General features: G+C 41.3%; 1 long non-coding RNA gene across 3 annotated transcripts in view; it reads left to right on the top strand.

Moving 5' to 3' along the window:
- Positions 1–12,648: 12,648 nt before the first annotated feature.
- Positions 12,649–19,242, top strand: part of LOC141420722 (uncharacterized) — a 34,591-nt gene continuing 27,997 nt past the window's right edge. For all 3 annotated transcript variants that reach the window (XR_012445268.1, XR_012445270.1, XR_012445269.1), the window contains exons 1-2: positions 12,649–12,794; positions 12,994–13,096. This is a non-coding gene — a long non-coding RNA (uncharacterized lncRNA). The remainder of the gene's footprint in view (positions 12,795–12,993; positions 13,097–19,242) is intronic.

Genomic DNA, 19,242 nt, shown 5'->3' on the forward strand with positions numbered 1-19,242 from the left:
TATGTATACTGAGTACTTTAAATTAAAGGCCCTTGAAGGTAGCAGATGGTGGAAAAGGCATTGTTTATCTGTCTAAAGATCAGATCCACCTAGGAAACAAGCAGTTCTCTTTGGGCTTTTCCCTGAGTTTTTATGGACTAAACTCCTGTCTCCGGGATGGAAGATGGAAGAATGCAATCACATTTAAACAGATTTAGCCACAAGTTCATTCCCTGAGCCCATTCAATCCCATTCAAGTTATTTACCATTGTCTGAGAATTCATTAACTTAAAATCATTTCCTACCCCTCAAAATTGTCACATTTCCCACCTCCCTTTCCCCTATGAAGAGCGGTATAGAATCATCTGAACCAGACTGGGGTACAGGTTAGTCAAACTCCTGTGAGTGCTACCCATACATGTTAAATAAACATGTATAGCTTTTTCTCCTATTCACCTATTAGTTCCTTCCACAAACCTTCGAGGACAAAGGGAAGCTTTCCTTTCACCCACTACAAGTTCATATATTTTCAAATTAACACTTTTTTAGGATCTGTGGAATGTTTATTTAATAAGGTAGATCTTGCTAAGAAGAGTACTCAAAAATAGTAGCTATGGAGAGAACCTGTTCAGAGAGGGAGGGAGGGAAAGAGGAAAAGAGAGAAAGAGAGAGAACAAAAGAGTATCCCTTTTGCCTGCAGGGAGGCCCCTTCAGTGGTTAATTTCAATTCCCTCAGAGGAGTGAGCCCTCAAGGTACAAGACAAGGGACCCCATTAGCAGCATTCATGCATCCAATCAGTTAAGGAGACACCCACAATTCTGTACTTTCCTGGTGGTACATGGAAAGCACAGCAGGCACCTGTGACTTCTATACCCTCTGCCAGTGCTGCTGAGACCAAAGAATACTTACTGACCCTCCTGGCAGTGGTGTCCCAGTCCTGGACTTCAGCTCTTTCCTTCTGGAAAATAACAATACCTACTACTTGGCCACATTTTTCCTTTCCTGAGAAGGAAAAATCCAAGCCTATTCTGCTTATGTAGACACCAGCAAGCAAGTTCCTTGCCTTCTAGGTGCTCATGTTCCACCATGGACAGCTCAAACACAGCCCAGTGCAGAGCTGCAGGTGCAAGTTTAGAGGTCAGAGATCTGGGTTCCAACCCCAATCCATACATTTGTGCATGTCTCGTCACTATTCTGAGCCTCAGTTTATAAGGGCACCATCTCAAAGGTCTGTTGAGACAGTCAAGTGACATTGTAATTTCTTAAATGACATGAAAACTAAATGCAACACTAATCATTATTATTTAAAAAAAAAACACTTGACAAGCTAAAATTAAGAATTGTCTAAAGATGATTTCCTTTTCATTGGTTTTACTCGGGTTCAGGAAATTGAAATTGGAGTGGCATCTGAGAAGGGCCAATTTAAACAGAGCCTACATCAGTTCCCTGGAAAATTTCCTCATTAGTTCCAGTTGCTTCCCAATATGGAAGTCCACTCCCTTGAACTCAGACATTCCATGAAAATCAAGTTGATGTCTTGTGTGAGCACACTGAACAAGTCACTTAGACTCTCAAAGGGATGCTGTGAACACCCCAGGGGATAGTTTTCAAAGGGTAAAAATGACTCACCTGGGTGTGTAAGAAGCAGGCTTCTGGGCCTCACTGTTAGAAATTCTGACTCAATAGGCCTAGAGAGGGGTCTGGGAGGGTACGTGTTAACAAGAACCTCAAGTAGCCTGGTGCCAGTAGCTCATATCTGTATAATCGTAAATACTTGGGAGGCTGAGATCTGAAGGATTGTGGGTTGAGGCCAGTCCAGGCAAAAAATTTGCGAAACCTGATCTCAACCAATAGCTGGGTGTGGATGTGGTGTGCACCTGACAGTGAATGCAGGAACTTTAAAATAGGAGGATCAAAATCCAGGCCAGCCTGGATCTGAAAAATAAACAGAGAAAAAAAGGGCTCAAGCAGAAGAGTGCCCATCTAGCAAGCATGAAGCCTTGAGTTCAAACTTCAGCACCTCCCAAAAAAAGAACCCCAAGTAATTATTAGGCAGGGGAGTCTCCAAGTGCATTTTGAAAAACACTGCTGTGATGAAACCGTGCAATTTAGTAAGTCAGGGTCCACCACCACTGTTAACCCTTGTTTAACTTAGATTTATCATCTGTCCAACCAGCCCACTTCTAAATTTTGACTCCCATCTCTGCTACTTCCAGCATCTCAGGTGTGTGCTAGGCACCTGAATAAATTACCTTATTTAGGTGACATCAGTACCACTTCCATTTTGCAGATAAAAAAATGACTCAGAAAAGGCAGTTCATGGAGCCAGGAAGTATCAGAGCCTCCAAGATTCCAGAGCAAGATGCCAGAACCTCCTTCCTGCCACCACCCTGCCTGGAAGAATTAATGATGGGATGCCTGAAAGTCTAACTAACTACAAGCAATCTAGGAAAAGCATGTCATTAATAATAAATAGATAAAAAGTTGATGTAAATCCCCTTTATTACAGGAAAAAATAAGGCCATCTGTCCATCCACTTCAGAGAACTGTCCTGAAGATCAGATGACAAAGATGTGCCTTCGGGAGCTTTTCTGTGCTGTGAAGCATTCCTTCCACAGGTCTTCAACCCAGCATCAGCAAATGTACCCCTGGTCCTCAGCGCCAGTGAGGTGGCTCCATTCTGCCCTAAGTCTAGACTGACTTTGGAAGAAATAACTCCAGTAACTGTCAGGAGAGGAAATCAATATAAAAATAGTTCTGAGACCTCTCAGCCTTAATAGGGCTCTGGGACCCTGACTTACCTCCTGGAGGGAAAGGAATTGTGTTGGGGAGCAGCTCCTGAAGGTAATGCCACCTTCAGGAGCCCAGTGCTTTCCTGTCACATGTCTGTTCTCATCAGTATTGCCTGTCACTAGCCTAAGCTTTAAAAGGCTGCTCATGTCTGTTTAAATTAACTCAGAACAGGGACACGCATTAGTGTTAAAGAGTAAGGCAGTGGGGGTGTCGCCAGCTCACCCATCCACCCACTGATCTTTAAATTGACAAGAATTTTGTTTTATTTTCACATTAGTCAGTCCTTTTAATTCAGCTCAAAGTTACCCAAAAAATTTAATCCCAAGTTAAAAGCTCATAATTATCCTGACATTTGAGAAACTGGTAAGAGAGTGGTTGCTAAAGATCTGGGGAGGTGAAAGAAAGAGGGTAAATGTCTCTCTTTTCCATTGCATCTATCTGTCCAGATCCCCAAATAAGAATTCTTATGGCTAACACAACACTTCTGACTTCTAGTTGTCCTGAGTGACTTCTGCTCTAGATCACTAATTTTCAAAGTATGACCATTTGGCTAGCAACATCAATAACATCAGGGAACTTAGAAATACAGATATTCATCTATCAGGTCATCCCTTACTTGGTAGTGAGGAATTAGGGAGGGGTTCAGCATTGTGTCTTAGCAAGCCTCCAGGTAACTGTGATATATGCTTTGGTGGCAATAAAATCACCTGGGAAAGTTGGTTAATGTACTAAAACCCTAGCTTTACCCCATAACAATGAGCCTGGGCTTCTGGAATTATCTTTCCAGGTGATGTTGATAAGAACCAAGGTTGAAAACCAGTAATCCTAACATCTGAAAGAGCCCAGCTACAGGCAAATAGTGGTAATTACATCAGGAGTCAGGGGAGATTAAAATGGAAACCAGGAAACACACAAAAATGCTGCAAGACAGTGCTTCAAGATGGTCAAGTTGGCAAATATTGATTACACCTTAGAATCAGTTTTTAAAGCCTGGAATGTAGCTTAGTGGTAGGAGGTTTGCCTAGTATGTGTGGGACCTTGGGTTTGATCCAGAGGAAGGAAGGAAGGAAGGAAGGAAGGAAGGAAGGAAGGAAGGAAGGAAGGAAGGAAGGAAGGAAGGAAGGAAGGAAGGAAAGAAGGAAGGAAGGAAGGAAGGAAGGAGGGAGGGAGGGAGGGAGGGAAGAAAGGGAGGGAAAGAGGGAGGGAGTCTTATAAGACACCCATCTTCCAAATGTTCAAACAGCAGGACAAAAAATAGAAAAGGATAATAATTTAAAAGTAAAAAGCCCCCAAAATGTTTCTGCACAGATTACTAACTGAAAAAGTTATTTTCATCAACAATGTCAAAGCAACCCCACCCATCAACAGGCGTTTCTAACAAAAACTAGGAGCCTCTGATAATCAAACACAGATTATTAAGCAATATACAGATAGTTGTGGGCAGTTTCTTATTTATTATTTGTTTATTCAGAGGTACATTTTCAATAAAAAAATGAATAGAGTCTCATCCTTTCCACCATTGAATAGAACCCCAAAGCTCTAAAAACAGACAAACATGCAAAACACCCATGCTTAATATATGTCAGTTCCCACTTGGATATGGTGCCTCATGCAATCTTCACCACAAGATGAGAGAGTAGGGGACTATCACCATCCTTAATAAAACAAATCTCAGAGGCTCAAAGAATTTAGATTTCCATGAGGAGAGACTGCTGACTCTGGACCCTGAGTCTGGCCCCACCACTACCCTCATACACTTTTGGCTTTAATTTCCACTGCAGTAATACCCAGGGGGATTCTTTCTGTCTAATACCTAACACCTCCCTCCCAACACTTTCCATTGGCTCCAAAGTACTTTCCACTGGTTCCTTTCACCATAACTGAGACAAGATAAAATGTTCAAGGGACCTTACTAAATAATAAACTAAAGGAGTAATAAATGGGAAATAAACACACAGAATCTAATGTAAGCAGCATCAAAAAGTAAATAAGAATGTATAGTTCTAGAGCCAGACTTCCTGGGATTAAATTCTTCTCTATGATTTGCTAGCTATGTGGCTATTTAATTAACTTCTCTGTGCCTTAATATCTTCATCTGTAATATGACAATAAGAGCATTCATCCAATAATCTCCAACATAAAACAGTGTGTGTGTGTGTGTGTGTGTGTGTGTGTGTGTGTTCAACTGGGCTTATAAAATATAAGTCTTAGCAAACCCAGCTAGTTTGCTCCCAGGATTCACAAGTTCTGTGTTAATCTACCCAATATCATGAATTTCTAGAAAAATTCAATCTAGTCCATTCAAGGCCACCCAGCTTTACAGTTAAAGACAAACCACCTCATTCTCATCTTCAATTCCAGTTATCTAAACCAATACTCTCCAAAGATGTAAAGCCCAATATCACATTTTTTTTTAGCGGTACTGGAGTTCAACTCAGAGCCTCATGCTTGCAAGGCAGATGCTCTACCACTTAAGGCACTTCATCAGCCCTCTAATATCACTTTTTAAAAAGAGCAAAATGTACACATGTAGCAACTTTGCATAAGCATCCCAGGTGATGTAAAACTCAGAATGTAATTGTAATTGGAAATATATTTTATGAAATAAAAATGGAAGGAATGGAGAAATTTAATTATTGTATAATGAAAAAGTTAAAGTTAAGCTGGCAGAGTAGCTCAAGTGGTAGACCACCTGCCTAGCAACCATGGGGCCCTGAGTTCAAACACCAGTACTGCCAAAAAAAAACTGTTTAAGTTAAAAGTATTTCCTAGACCAGGCATAGTGGCTCATATCTATAATCTCATCTACTTGGGAGGTAGAGTTGGGGAGATTTGTGGCTCAAGGCCAGCCTGGGCAAAAGTTAGCAAGACTCTATCTCAACCAACAAGCCAGGTGTGATGGCATGCACCTTTATCCCTGTTACATGGGAGGCTGTAAGTAGAAGCATTGCAATCAGAGGCCAGCCCTGGGCAAAAACACAAGATCCTACCTGAAAAAATAAGTAAATTATTTTCGTGTGATGCAAGTAGTAGAGTGCCTTCCTAGCAAGTGAGAGGCCCTAAGTTCAAACCTCAATACCACAAATTTTAAAAAGGGAAAAAAGTACTTGCAAAGTATATTCATTGAATCCAAAACAGAAATTAATTCAGTGCAAAATCCTAATAACTTGTTTTATGGCATTGTAAACATATGAATTGATTACAATATTCAAGTCTCTTGCCCACACCATCAAAAGCACAAGTAGAAAGACAACATGGAACGATCCATTCTGGATACATATGTTTGTAACTCAACTGATATCGCACACAAAAAAATTATATTGGAGGGCTGGTGGAGTGGCTCAAGTGGTAGAGGCCTGCCTAGCAAATGTGAGGCACTGAGTTCAAAACAGAAATTCACATTGGAGAGTTGCACAGAGAATGCCCAAGTTTCACCTTATGTAACTATGGTAGACCATGGCACATTCGTATTAAAACTAAATGAGCGTACGGATGGGGAAACATTAAGCCTCCAGATTTTTAACAATGCCTTACACTTGCCCAATATTTATAATCTGCCGACCATTTTTACCTCCATAACTTCCTTGAGCATCGTGTCATAGGAGATGATGCAACTCTGTGTCCTCATTTTAAAAGAGAAGATTGTGTAAGTTTAAAAAACATAAGTGGCCTGCCCAGGGCTGCTAACCTTAGCAAAACCCAGGTATCCTGATTCTTATTCTGGTTCTCTTTCCATGGGTACCATAAAGACATGTCCTGTGGCCCAAAAAACCATCCATGAAAGTATATTTTATAATTATAGACCCTCCCTTGTCTGGACAATGTGCATCAAAATTCTTTTAATTAAAAAAGTCTATTTGAATAAAGCAAGAACAAATAAAAGCTAATAGAGAAACTAGCAATATTTTTATAAGAAAGTCATACATTTATCTTTACCTCTCAGTGAGTCAAAATGTAAGCCAATCTCCCTCTCCACTAACCTTATCATTTTGTTCTTTAAAGGAACCAATGCCATCCACTTCATCAACTGAATCCTTCTTGAAAAGTAAACAGATAACCCCAGTGGCAACCTTGCTTGGGATGAAGTGGAGATTTGTATAGGAGGCCAGAGTGCAACGGATGTATTTAACATATCCAGTGATTTTTTTTAATGACAGGTACCAACTAAGGAATTTTACTCCCACTTTCACGAAATAGGACCTAGATGGATGAAAGGAGCTTTTGAATACCTCAAACTAAAAATTTTAAAGTTTCACTATTCCCTTGGCTGATGAGATGAAAAGATTTGGTTTGAGTATATTGAATTTTTGCATGCCATTCTGCAACTTGCATCTGCCTTGTATCTAGTCATATCTTCCAGCTAGCTAATGAAATAAGTATTGTTCTCATCCCTGTGTCACAGATTGAAAAAAAAAAAAAAGAAGCAAAGGAGGATACCTGGCCCAAGATCATAACGAAAGCAGCAGGTGGAGACTTCGATTCACCTCTGACTCCAAATCCAAACTGCACTTTTAACTTCTCCCACCCTGCCTACCCTAAAAAAAGTTTTCCCCACCATTCACCCAAGCCCCTTCATAAGAGACTGATTCAAATGCCATTTTCCTTCTTCACACATGGTACTCAGTCTTGGGCTAACAAGAATTCCTATTTTTTCTAGGCTTCCCTGGGAAGAGACAGGAAGGAATGTTTCTTTTGTCCTTGTCTTTGCCGGACAACAAGAAAGACCTGGTGCTGACACAAGTACAAAGCTGGGGAATGAGGTCCTTAGAGGATAAGCTCTCTCCCCAGCTATGTTTGAACCCTTAGGAAAGAATGATAGCCCTTCTTTAAAAATGATAATAATAACCCCTACTGAGAAAAAGAAGTTATGGTCAATAGAACAAGAAAAGCAAAATCCTCTTGGGAGAAGAGACTTCCTTCGCCCCCTGAAGGTAAAGAGCCCCCAAAAGGTGTCCAGACAGGAACTCCCCCGTGATCCTTAAGAAAAACAAGGAAACTCACCCGTGGGGCTGCAGCTTTGGGGCGAGTGAAATTGAGACATAGACCCCACACTCTTCAGCACCGGGGACAGCTCCAGACTCTCCAACTTGGGGCGCCCTTCCCCGCTGGGCGCAGCGGGCAGCTCCTCCCAGGCGGCGGGAGGATCGGACATCTCTCCACGCCCAAGTCCCAGCCGAGGGGTTTTGGGGAGCACTAATGGACCTCTGCAAGCAGCAGGAGCAGATGGCGGCATTTGGGGCTGCGGTGGCGACGAACCCAGCTGCCCAACAGTGCTGCGGGACCTCGCCAGCGCTGAAGAGACCGAGCCCATCTCAGCGCGCCCTATCCAGGTGAGTGTCGCGGCTCCCCGGGGGATCTGCACCCTTCGCCTGCCAGAGGCTCAATGCTTCCCGGCGCCGGGCGCCCCCGCGCTCTCTCCTTCTCTACGGAGTAAGGGAAGGCTGCAGGCACACCTGCAGTGGACTGTGGGTGGTTTGGGTGTGGTGTTGGCGTTTGTCTGACAGTCCAAAGTGAATGGAGACTTGGGGATGGAGGTGACACACAGAGGTTGTCCAGAGGCTTGACTGGAGGCTTGGAGGAGGAAGAGGCGTGGCGTCAAGCGAGGGATGCTTTTTCTCTACTCTCTCCATTTGGTTCACATGGGGCCAAACGCTTGACATCCTTCCTCTCTTTCCTGCACATCTGGGTTGCCTGGGTCTCCAGGGAGGATGGAAGGTTTAGTGAGGACGGAGGAGGAGCCAAGATTGTTTTCTTCTCCATTCTTCTTCTTAAAGTTAAGGTCACTGCTCTTCTAGGCTGTGCTTTTCCAAGGGAGCCCTGCTGACCCTGAGGCTGGCTTAGCTGAGGAAGCTCCCCAACATATGTGACCCTGGGCGCCTCCTCTTTGTGGCCACCAAGATTGCCCACTTTTCTTGTTAGGAGTTGAGACCAGAAAGGGAGGCAGAAGTGCAAAAAAGAGTCTGCTCAGCTAGTTCTGCCCAGGAGAGTGAGCAGGGAGGCGCCAGCTGGCTCTGGGGGCTCCCAAGACGGGAAGCCAGACCTTCCTAGGGCCCTATTAATAGCCTGCTTTACTAGCTAGAGGGAGAGGACACTAGCCCCTTCCTTTTTCTGCCTGCAATGAGAAGATGGCAGTGCCTAATGTGAGGGTCAGAAGCAGGAAGGGAAGCCTGGAATGGTGTCTCATCTAAAAGGTGTTGTCTGGTGAAGGTTTAGGTTTGCCTAAGATCACACAGCCAGTTAGTGACTGGTCTTGCAGGACTGTTCTTTCTAGATACAGTCTCCTATCCATACTGCTACCCTTCCAAAGGTTTCCAGACACTGAATTGTGAAGCAAGACAATTGTGCAATGCACAGTACATCTGAGGTTGCAAGGTGTAAGGGACAGTGACTTTGTAGACCACGTATCATTGCCCTGGGAACCTCCCTTCTTCTCCATCTAGTGTCCTGCACTCTTTTTATGATAGCATGCTGTGACTCCTGACACTGTCATCTGTAAAATGTCATAGTCACAAGGAAATGTAATGAAGGATTGTCATAGAGATCACTTCCAGAGCCAATCAGATCAACAAACCCAAAATGAGACGTGTGTGTGTGTGTGTGTGTGTGTGTGTGTGTGTGTATGAATATAGAAAGCGGAACTGTAATGAATCATAGGAATTGGCTCATGTGGTTATGGAGGATGAGAGAGTCCATGAGCCTATGTATAGTTCCAGTTCAATTCCAAAGGTCTGAGAACATGGAGAGCAGATGGAGTTTGAGTCTGTGTCCAAAGGCAAAAGAACAACATCTCTGCTTGAAGACAGTGTGAGAGAGGTCTCCTTTACTCTACCTTTCTGCTCTATTCAGGCCTCCAATGGCTTGAATGGGACCCACCCACTGTGGTGAGGGTAATTTGTGTTACTCAGTCTATAAATTCAAATGTAACCTCATCCAGAAACATTCTCACAGGCACTCCTAGAATAATGTTTGACCAAAAATCTGGGCACCTTGTGGCCCAGTTAAGTTAACACATTAAAAATTAACCACTGTTAAATGATGGCTATTTTAATTTCTTTATTATAATTTTTGAACCCCTTTTTGTTCTCTGCTTGCATATCTGATATACTACTAGGTCCTAGTATAAATCCTCACTACAGGAAAACCCTCTGTGAGAAGAGAAGCTCCTGGGCAGACATTTTTTTATTGTGACACCTTGATGATTATCCTGCAAATCACACATGGGCAACCTAATTGCTATGGTTTGGACATGGTTCATCCCGCAAAGGTTTATGTGTGGAAACTTGGTCCTCCGGGTGGTGGTACTGAGGTAGCGGAACAGTAACGGTGGCGTCTAGTGGAAGATAATTAGATCCTGGGGACTCCACCCTCATGAGTGGGTTAATGCTGGCTACTGTGAGTGTGTTCAGTCTTGTAGAAGTGAATTCATTCTACAAGAGCAGGTTGCTATAAAGAGAGTGAGCCTGGCTCCTTCAAGTCTCTTGCTGTCTGTCTCACCATGTGATCTCTCCCTCACCTCCATGTTCCTACCATTAGCTATGTTTTGCTATGGCTGGAAGGCCCGCACCAGAGCTAAGCAGACACCAGCACCATGCTCTAGGACCTACAAAATTGTGAACTAAATAAGCCTCTTTTCTGTACATAACACCCAGATTCAGGTATTTTGTTGTAGCAACACAAAATGGACTAAGACAATGATCTATAATGCCAAGGCAGGCATGGAAAGACATTCTGGACCTATCCTAAGTGGCATATTCCCACTTATATGTACTTGCTGTAAATAAATAAATAAATATAATAGATCTGTATGGAATGGTAAAGAGATATTACCCTAAACCTACTACCCTGGCTAACCCGAGCCTTCCCTGAAGGACACACACACAACATCATCATCATCATCCCATATCTGGCACAGTAGGGGACCAGTATCTGATTGGTTGGAGCCATGGCCATACTCATATCTATTTTGGATGCCCCCACCCCATACAGAGTTAGAGCTCAGTAAAAGTCAATGTCTCTTCCCTTTTCCTGTTATCTATGAAGCCCTATTATATGCCCTGTATTTTGCAAACTGTGTTACATTTACTCTTCTTTCTTTTTCTTTTGGCAGTATAGGGCTTTAACTCAGGGCCTCTTGCTTGCTAGAAAGACACTCTACCACTTAAGCCACTCCTTAAGTGGGTTTTTTGAGATAGGGTTGTGACAACTATTTGCCTGGGCTGGCTTTAAACCTCAATCCTCCTAGTCTCTGCCTTCCTGAGTAGCTAGGATTACAGTCACAAGCCATCAGTGCCCATCTACATTTACTCCCCCTAATGCCCCACCAGGATGCTTGCTCACTTTTTCAGATGAAGTAAATTTGTCATCAAGAGGTGAATTACTGCCCAAGATCTCCCTGATGGGAAGTTGCAGAGTCAGGTTCTAAATCCACTGTCCTTGCCTCCAACACTCCATGGATACTCCCCATTCCCTTACTGGGCAAGTTGCACCCCAGAACTCAGTTCTGGAAAGGCTTGGAATAATATCTGCTCCCATGTCCTATCCCTGTGTTTAGGAAAAGCCTGCTCTCTTGGCATGAGTCATACATACAGTTGAGTTTTGGCTCAAATTAGAGTCTGGTTGTTGATGCTACTACTGATCATCAGATATGCCAACTTCTGTCAGTGGGGAGGATGGTCCTGGTAAATTGAAACAATCTTGCCTGTCTTCTTTTCCACTTGCATTGTAAAACAAAGGCTGTGTATGGACAACCAGAGCTTGGTTAGAGAAACTCATAGAGAGTGTGTGGCTATAGGTAATCTCACTTTTCTGGACCTTGCCTCTCTTCTCCAGGCCTGTGATCTCATTCACCAAGGGCAGAAGAGTTCCCATCAGATTTCTGCACTGAGGAGCACTGAAAAGATCTTCTGACTCACATGCAGACATCCCACCAGAACCCAAGTCATCAATGGGAAATAATTCGGGGGGTGGGGAGGCGGGGTGTGGGGGGAAGCAGGGCAGCGATAGATAGGGTAAATATAATTAAGACATATTGTAAGCACATATGTAAGTATCAAAATGTATCTCCCTGTGCAAATATTATATGCTAATTTTTAAAAAAGGGACATAAAAATGGGAAATAATTCCTTTAGATCCTTACGTTTTCACACATGACCGTGATTAACTTTACCTAGAGAGTGTGGCTCAAGTGATAGAGCACCTGCTTTGCAAGTGTGAAGCCCTGAATTCAAACCCCAGTTCCATCAAATAAATAAATAAATAAATAAATAGAATTTTACCTGAGCCCTGGACTTTAAGAAAATAGTGAAGGTCAAGCCATCTCCCACTAGACATAGTCAATTCAGGCTGCTAAATCACAAATTCTATAGACTGGATGGCTTAAACAGCAAAGGTTTATTTCTCATGGCTCTAGAAGACCAAGTCCAGGGTGCCAGCATGATTGGGATCTGGTGAGGGCACTCATTCTTGTTCCATCCTGATATGGCCTTCCCTTGGTAGTGCACTCAGAAAACAAGATGTGTCTCCTTCTCTTTTTCATAAGGGCACTAATTCCATCACAGGGGCTCTACTCTCATAACCTAATCTAACCCTAATTACTTCTCAAGGACCTCACCTCCTCATGCTATCAAATTGAAGACTCAGGTTTCAACAAGTGAATTTGGGGGATAGAAACATTCAGTCTAGGGCACTCACCCATCTGTGCTCTGGAAAACAGCTTATTGCTGAAAACCAGTCATTCCATAGACTTAGAGAAGGTTCATTGGTGCCCCTTGCTTATCTATGACAAAGCTGGACTTAGACACTTTGTTTATAAATGATTAGCTAAACTATTGCATGACACTGATCTGTGGGATAAACTGCTCTTTGAGTCTCCCTGTTCTAATAACTTAACACCTAAAAGGAACGAGAAGAAGCTAGCCGCTCTGGCTTTTCAGTTTTCACTTCCTCGTTCTATAATAGGGCTTAAAAGCTGCTTTTGCTGAGGAGCACTCACTCCTTATTTGGGCTCAAGAATCAACTAATGGTAGGAATTAACTAAAGGTAGATGATTGTGATGTCTCTTTTCTACAAAAAATGGGCGGAATAATGGGGAAAATGTAACCGGAACTACAAAAAGGGAAAAAACTTTACTCTGCTTATTAATTAAACTGACATTTTTTTCCCTCTTTATTTGCATGCTGGAGAGTCCAAAGTTAATTCCCTTTACTGTTCAATTAAACCAGGTAGTCTTCTACCCTTTATCTCTCTCTGACTACCAGAGAAGTAAACCTGTCAGCCAAAACATACAGCTTCAGAGATGTGGTGCCAGATGCCTGGAGAACCAAGGTCAGTAGCCACTCTGGACACTTGTTTTGTTACATAGTCAAGCTGAGCTCCTGAAGTTTAAAAAGTGGACATTTTCTCTCAGAAGTGGGACAACAGAGATTTGAAAGGTTGACTCTCCCTGTCCTCCTCTTCTTTTTTTTTTAATTTTTTTTTTTATTATTCATATGTGCATGCAATGCTTGGGTCATTTCTCCCCCCTGCCCCCACCCCCCCCCTTACCACCCTCTCCGCCCCCTCCCTCTCCCCCCACCTCCTTGATACCTGGCAGAAAATATTTTGCCCTTATTTCTAATTTTGTTGAAGAGACAGTATAAGCCATAATAGGAAGGAACAAGGGTTTTTGCTGGTTGAGATAAGGATAGCTATACAGGGAGTTGACTCACATTAATTTCCTGTACGTGTGTGTTACCTTCTAGGTTAATTCTTTTTGATCTAAACTTTTCTCTAGTTCCTGGTCCCCTTCTCCTACTGGCCTCAGTTGCTTTTAAGGTATCTGTTTTAGCTTCTCTGCGTTGAGGGCAACAAACGCTAGCTAATTTTTTAGGTGTCTTACCTATCCTCATATCTCCCCTATGTGCACTTGCTTTTATCTTGTGATCAAAGTTCAATCCCCTTGTTGTGTTTGCCCTTGATTTAATGTCCGCATATGAGAGAACATAGGATTTTTGGTCTTTTGGGCTAGGCTAACCTCACTCAGAATGATGTTCTCCAATTCCATCCATTTACCAACGAATGATAACATTTCGTTCTTCTTCATGGCTGCATTAAATTCCATTGTGTATAGATACCTTCTCTTCATCTGACAAATAATATTTCCTTTTCCTCAAAAACCCTGCTCTCATCATTTGTGAATTGGCATTGAGACCAGGGGACAGGCTTTCTGGGAACAGTTCCAGTGTCTGAGTCTGGCATTTTTAATATTTATTAAAATAATATAATTTCCTTAGCTCTTCATCTACCTATCCTGCCTTAATTTCAAGTCAAGTCAGACACACACAAAGAAGCTACTGCTTTGCTCCACTGGGTTCCTTGAACATTGATTGTGTACCAACAACTTTTTATGTAGAACAAGACATGGTTCCTTTCCCATGGGGACTATGGAAATAGGTCATGCTGAAAGTATGAGATGTACCACATGCATTGGCAAACAAAAGAAGAAATGCATGTGATACAGACTGAAAGGTCAGGAGGGAACCTATCCCAGGGACATCTGAGAGCTGGAAAGAGGTTGGGAGGCAGAGCTCCCCCACTGTGACGTCACTGCTAAGCCTCTGGATATGGTACATGAATAAACCACACAAGTGTTGCTCTTGAAAACCATGACACTCAGGATGTTTTTCTGCTAGATGCTCCTGGGGTTTCATTTGTCTTTGCAATATCCTTGTAAATTAGAAAGATCAAATGTATTCTCTCCCATTCTATTGTCTAACAAAACAAAGGCTTAAAAGCTGGAATAGATTGTACAAACCTAAGCAGTGACTATAAATAGACAGAAGGTCTAGCTCCCAAATCTCCTGACTCTATCTAATTTTCTAACTATTGTAAAATTTTATTTTTAATATTTGAATTGGATTTGGGGGCCATCTACTCAAACTTTCCATCTAGTATTGTGCTTCCGAAAGATATCTAACAACAAAAAAGTAAAATTAAAATTTATAACCCCTAAAAACAAAAATCAAAAACGAAAAATAAATAGCCCCTAATTAATAACACAATAATGGGGACTCCATCACTTTTTAAAAATATGCTCTTTTTCTGATTATTAAAGCCATATTTCTATAGGAGAAAATTTGGTAACTACAGAATAACAGAAAGAATGGAATTTAAATCACTCATAACCCCACCACACCTACATATCCTTTGTTTTCTCCCTGCTATTAAAAAAGAAAGGAACTGGAGGCAAGACTCAAGTAGTACAGCATTTATCTAGCAAGGGTGAACCCCTGGGCTGAATCTCCAGTGATACTGAATTGCTGATCCCGAGTTCATGTCTGGGCTGAAGTTGATGATTAAAGACACCCGACCAGCAGTTCACCAGACAAGCAGTTAAGAGTAAAGCAAGCACAAGGTTTATTGAAAAGGCAGCAAATCTCCTGCATGGGAGAAACTTAGAGAAAGCCAAGCCATAGTATAGCTATAGCATAGTAAGTTTAGGAGTGATACAGGGCTCTGCCTGGCTTAGGTCCAACTATTGTATCTTGAAACTCACAACATTTGTGATGAGTGAGACCTTTTCAACTTTCCACTGAACCCAGCCATCTGCTGTTCTCATTCTCATGGAACAGAACATTTTGAGTTCAGGTTAGCTCGTCCTGACGTTGGAGCCCACCACTCACATCTTGCAGCTGCATTCTGTTATCTTGGTAAGAGGCTTGTTATTTCTCTGAGAAGACTGTTGTTTCTCATGTCCTTTCAGATGTCTGCTTCTAAAATGTCTCCTTCATCCAAAATGGAGTCACTACTGTCATTCATTCCTCTTGCACCAGTACTGATTAGAAAAAAAATTAAAAAAAGAAAGGAAGTACATGTTGATTTTCTAGTGCTCTTACATGGGATAATAGCCAAGATATGATTTGCATTACATTTTAGAATCTTCCAATCACACAGGCCCATCCAATCATGAATATCTAGTGCAATATATCCATGTTAACAAAATTAGGATCATATTTTACAAACTATTTTGGGATGATAAGGTGTTATCTTGAGACTGTAATTAAACTTTTCATAAAACATGATTTGAAAGGTCAACAATATTTTATTCATTCTTTTGTAATTTATAATTATGAAATTGCCATAATTTAGTGAGCCTTTGCCCCAATGTTGGTCATTTAGGCTGCTATCATTTTTCACTAGTAGAAACAATATGGAATGAAAATTAATTTCTTGATCTATTCTTGTGACAAGAAGAATATTCATTGTAACTTCACAGTATGTCATGGCAACATTTTCCAGTATCTTCTTGACTATTCTCACATAGACTTTCTTCTAGATTACTTATAGATTTGCTTTTTTAGAACATATCCCTAAAAACATATTATATTATTTGAAATGTGGTCAATTGTATAGATTAATTTAAGGGAAACTGATAAATTTGATTCTTTTCATTGCTTTCTGAAGCATTAAGTTATTAATGAGACAGAAAATGTTTTTAAAAGCTCTTCTTATTAATGGTTGTGGACAATGATCATAATGACCTCTAGTATCATGAAAAAGAGACAAGACTGAGGAAGGATAAACAGTTGGGGAGTCAGGAAAGCTATGTGATTTTAGCAGGATGCTGGTGGTTCATGCCTATAATCCTAGCTACTTGGGATGCTGAGATTGGGAAGATTATGGTTCAAGGCCACCCCTGGAAAATAGGCAAGACTCCCATCTCCAAAATAACCAGAGCAAAATGGAGCAGTAGAGTGCCTGCTTTGCAAGTGTGAAGTCTTGCATTCAAACCCCAGTCCCACAAAGAAAGGAAAGAAGGAAGGAAGGCAGGGAGGAAGGGAGAGATGGGGGAGGGGGGAGAGAGACAGAGGGAGGAAAAGAAAAGGGAAGAAAGAAAGAAATATTAAAAGGGTCAGACTCAGACATTAAACCAGAAAGTAAAAAAAAAAAAACTGAAAAACAAACAGCAGCAAGCTCTCCTCCCACCACCTCCTTTTAGATGTTCAGTTACAAGGATGGGGAGACACAAAGGAACTATCTGCATCTCCCTTCCTCTTTGAGAATAAGAAACTACAAGTCTTCTTGAGTGGGTAGAGAGACAGAACAAAGAAAGGCATGTCTAACAAAAACAAGTCCTAAAACTTACCTATTGTTCTTGTGTTTGGACAGGCTTAAATCTCATCTCCATGTTTTAGCACCCATTTGGGTCACCCAAAATCCTGGTCTAATGATTAAGGGTTACTAGATACCAAACATATTCCCTCAGCTCAGAAAGTATAAAGAGTACTGATAAGAATCACCGTTTTGAGTCTTTACTCCTTTTTCCTGCATGAGGAACAGGAAATGTTTCTACCTTTTTTCCCCCCTCCACTTCTCCCTACTTTATCATGTAGAATATTTCACACACATACATTTCATATAAAATTATGTGAAATAAAAAATAGCACCATTAACATTTCTCTTATCTTTTGGTTTCCTTTAGGAATTATGTTCCCTGTTTCTGATTTAGAGGATGGCTCAAAGTCAGGTGGGCGGGGGGACAAAGCAGAATAATTAGTCCTGAACATGCAGCTGTCCTTAAATCTGAGGGAATTACAGACATTAAATTTCCTTTTCTAGCTTTACTTCCTACTACATGTTAACAACAATTAAGCACAAAATTGAAACACTCCTACAAATAGCCTTTAGATTTCCATCACAGGACTTTGGCAGACATCCAACCTCAGTAAACCTATGAGCCTCTGCTTGCAAATGGGTTGCATACTTACTGTTGTCCTTGGCAGACATCTTTAATCAGTCACTGCACGCTTTCCTATTCTTCCTGGATGTGGTTCCAGTGCTAAAAACAGTGCTTCATGTGAGGATTGGGGGCATACAACTGTAATCCCAGATCTAAGGGGGCAGAGGTAGGAGGATCATCAGTTTGAGGCCAGCTGGGCTATATATAAAAACAAAACAAAACAAATAAATCTTTGCTAAAATTTCCTTGTTGTGAGACACCTTGAAATGCTTTTCACGTGTGGATCTCAAGTACCTGTAATTTTGTGTGGAAACTGGTAAGCTGAGGGAACCCCTTCTTCCCTCATCCAGTGACTAGATAACCAGATAGCACATGCTTCCTTGGAAGCTTGGCAAAGTCTAGACTGTGATAATACATAGGACAAGCAACTGGTTTCTTCAACAAATAAATTACAAGTGGTCCTAGTGAGGGGGGAACAAGAGTCTCATACAAAACTATTTAAGAAGGCTATCAACTAATTATAATGTATGGATTTTGTTTAGACCCTGATTCAAGTAAATTATTACCAAAATCATTGATGCAAGAACTGAGACAGTGTGGAGATTGTCTGGATATTTAATGATGTTAAGGGATTATTAATTTTTTAGATGAAATAGCTATTGGATTTTATTTTTTATAAACAGGCTTTATCTTTTAAGGATGCCTATTAAATTATTCATAGATGAACCAGGCACAGTGGTTTATACCTGTAATCCTAGCTACTTGGTAGGCAGAAACTGTAAGGATGGCAGTTCAAAGCCAGCCTGGGCAAAAATTTAGCATGAACCCATCTCAACCAATAAAATCTAGGCATGGTGGCATGTACCTGTCATACCAGCTACATGAGAAGTGTTCATAGGAGTATCATGGTCCAGGTGGGTCTGGATATAAATATAAGAATTTATCTCAAAAATAACTAAAGCAAAAAGGGCTAAAGATATGGCTCAAGTGGTAGAGCATCTGCCTCATAAGCATGAGGTCCTGAGTTCAAACCCCAATCTCCCCAAAAGAAAAATATTCATAGATGATATAATATGGCTGGGATTTGCTTCAGAATAACCTATGTGAGGAAGGGAGGGAGCAAAGCAGAGAGGAAAAAAAAAAAAACTCATGGCTAATCTTAGCCATGAGTTGATAAATATTGACATGTAATAATAAGTTCATGAGGGTTAACTATCCCATACTCTCTACTTGTATGTCTGTTTTAAGTTTTCCATCACAAAATGTTTTTTTAAGCTAGACTTTTTTTGTTTTATTTTTTGATACAGGGTCTCACTAATCAGCCCAGGCTGGCCTTGAACTCTCTATCCTCCTTCCTCAGCCTCCAGAAAACTGGAATTACAGCTATATACCACCATGTTGTGTAAACTATTGTTAATATTGTGCTAAAATCACTCTTAATTTCATTCCATTCTCTGGAACGGTATTACTCAAGCTGTGTTTTTTACCTTCCATTGGGTCATGAAATGAATTTAGTGGCTTTCCACGAACCTTTGTTGTATATGAAATGGAACAGAATAAACACAAGAAATCCATTTCATTTAGTGTGCCCCTGTACTTAGTGCTACCTACAGCACTGGTTGGTGTTTTCTTTGCTTTTGTTTGTTTGTTTATTTTGTTTTTATTGTTATCATTTGTTTCAGGGGAATTGTAGGAGATTTTGTTTGTTTTATTTTGTTTTGTTTTTATATATAGTCCAGCTGGCCTCAAACTG

Source organism: Castor canadensis, chromosome 2 (genome assembly GCF_047511655.1).
Source record: "Castor canadensis chromosome 2, mCasCan1.hap1v2, whole genome shotgun sequence".
In the NCBI taxonomy this organism is placed as follows: domain Eukaryota; kingdom Metazoa; phylum Chordata; class Mammalia; order Rodentia; family Castoridae; genus Castor; species Castor canadensis.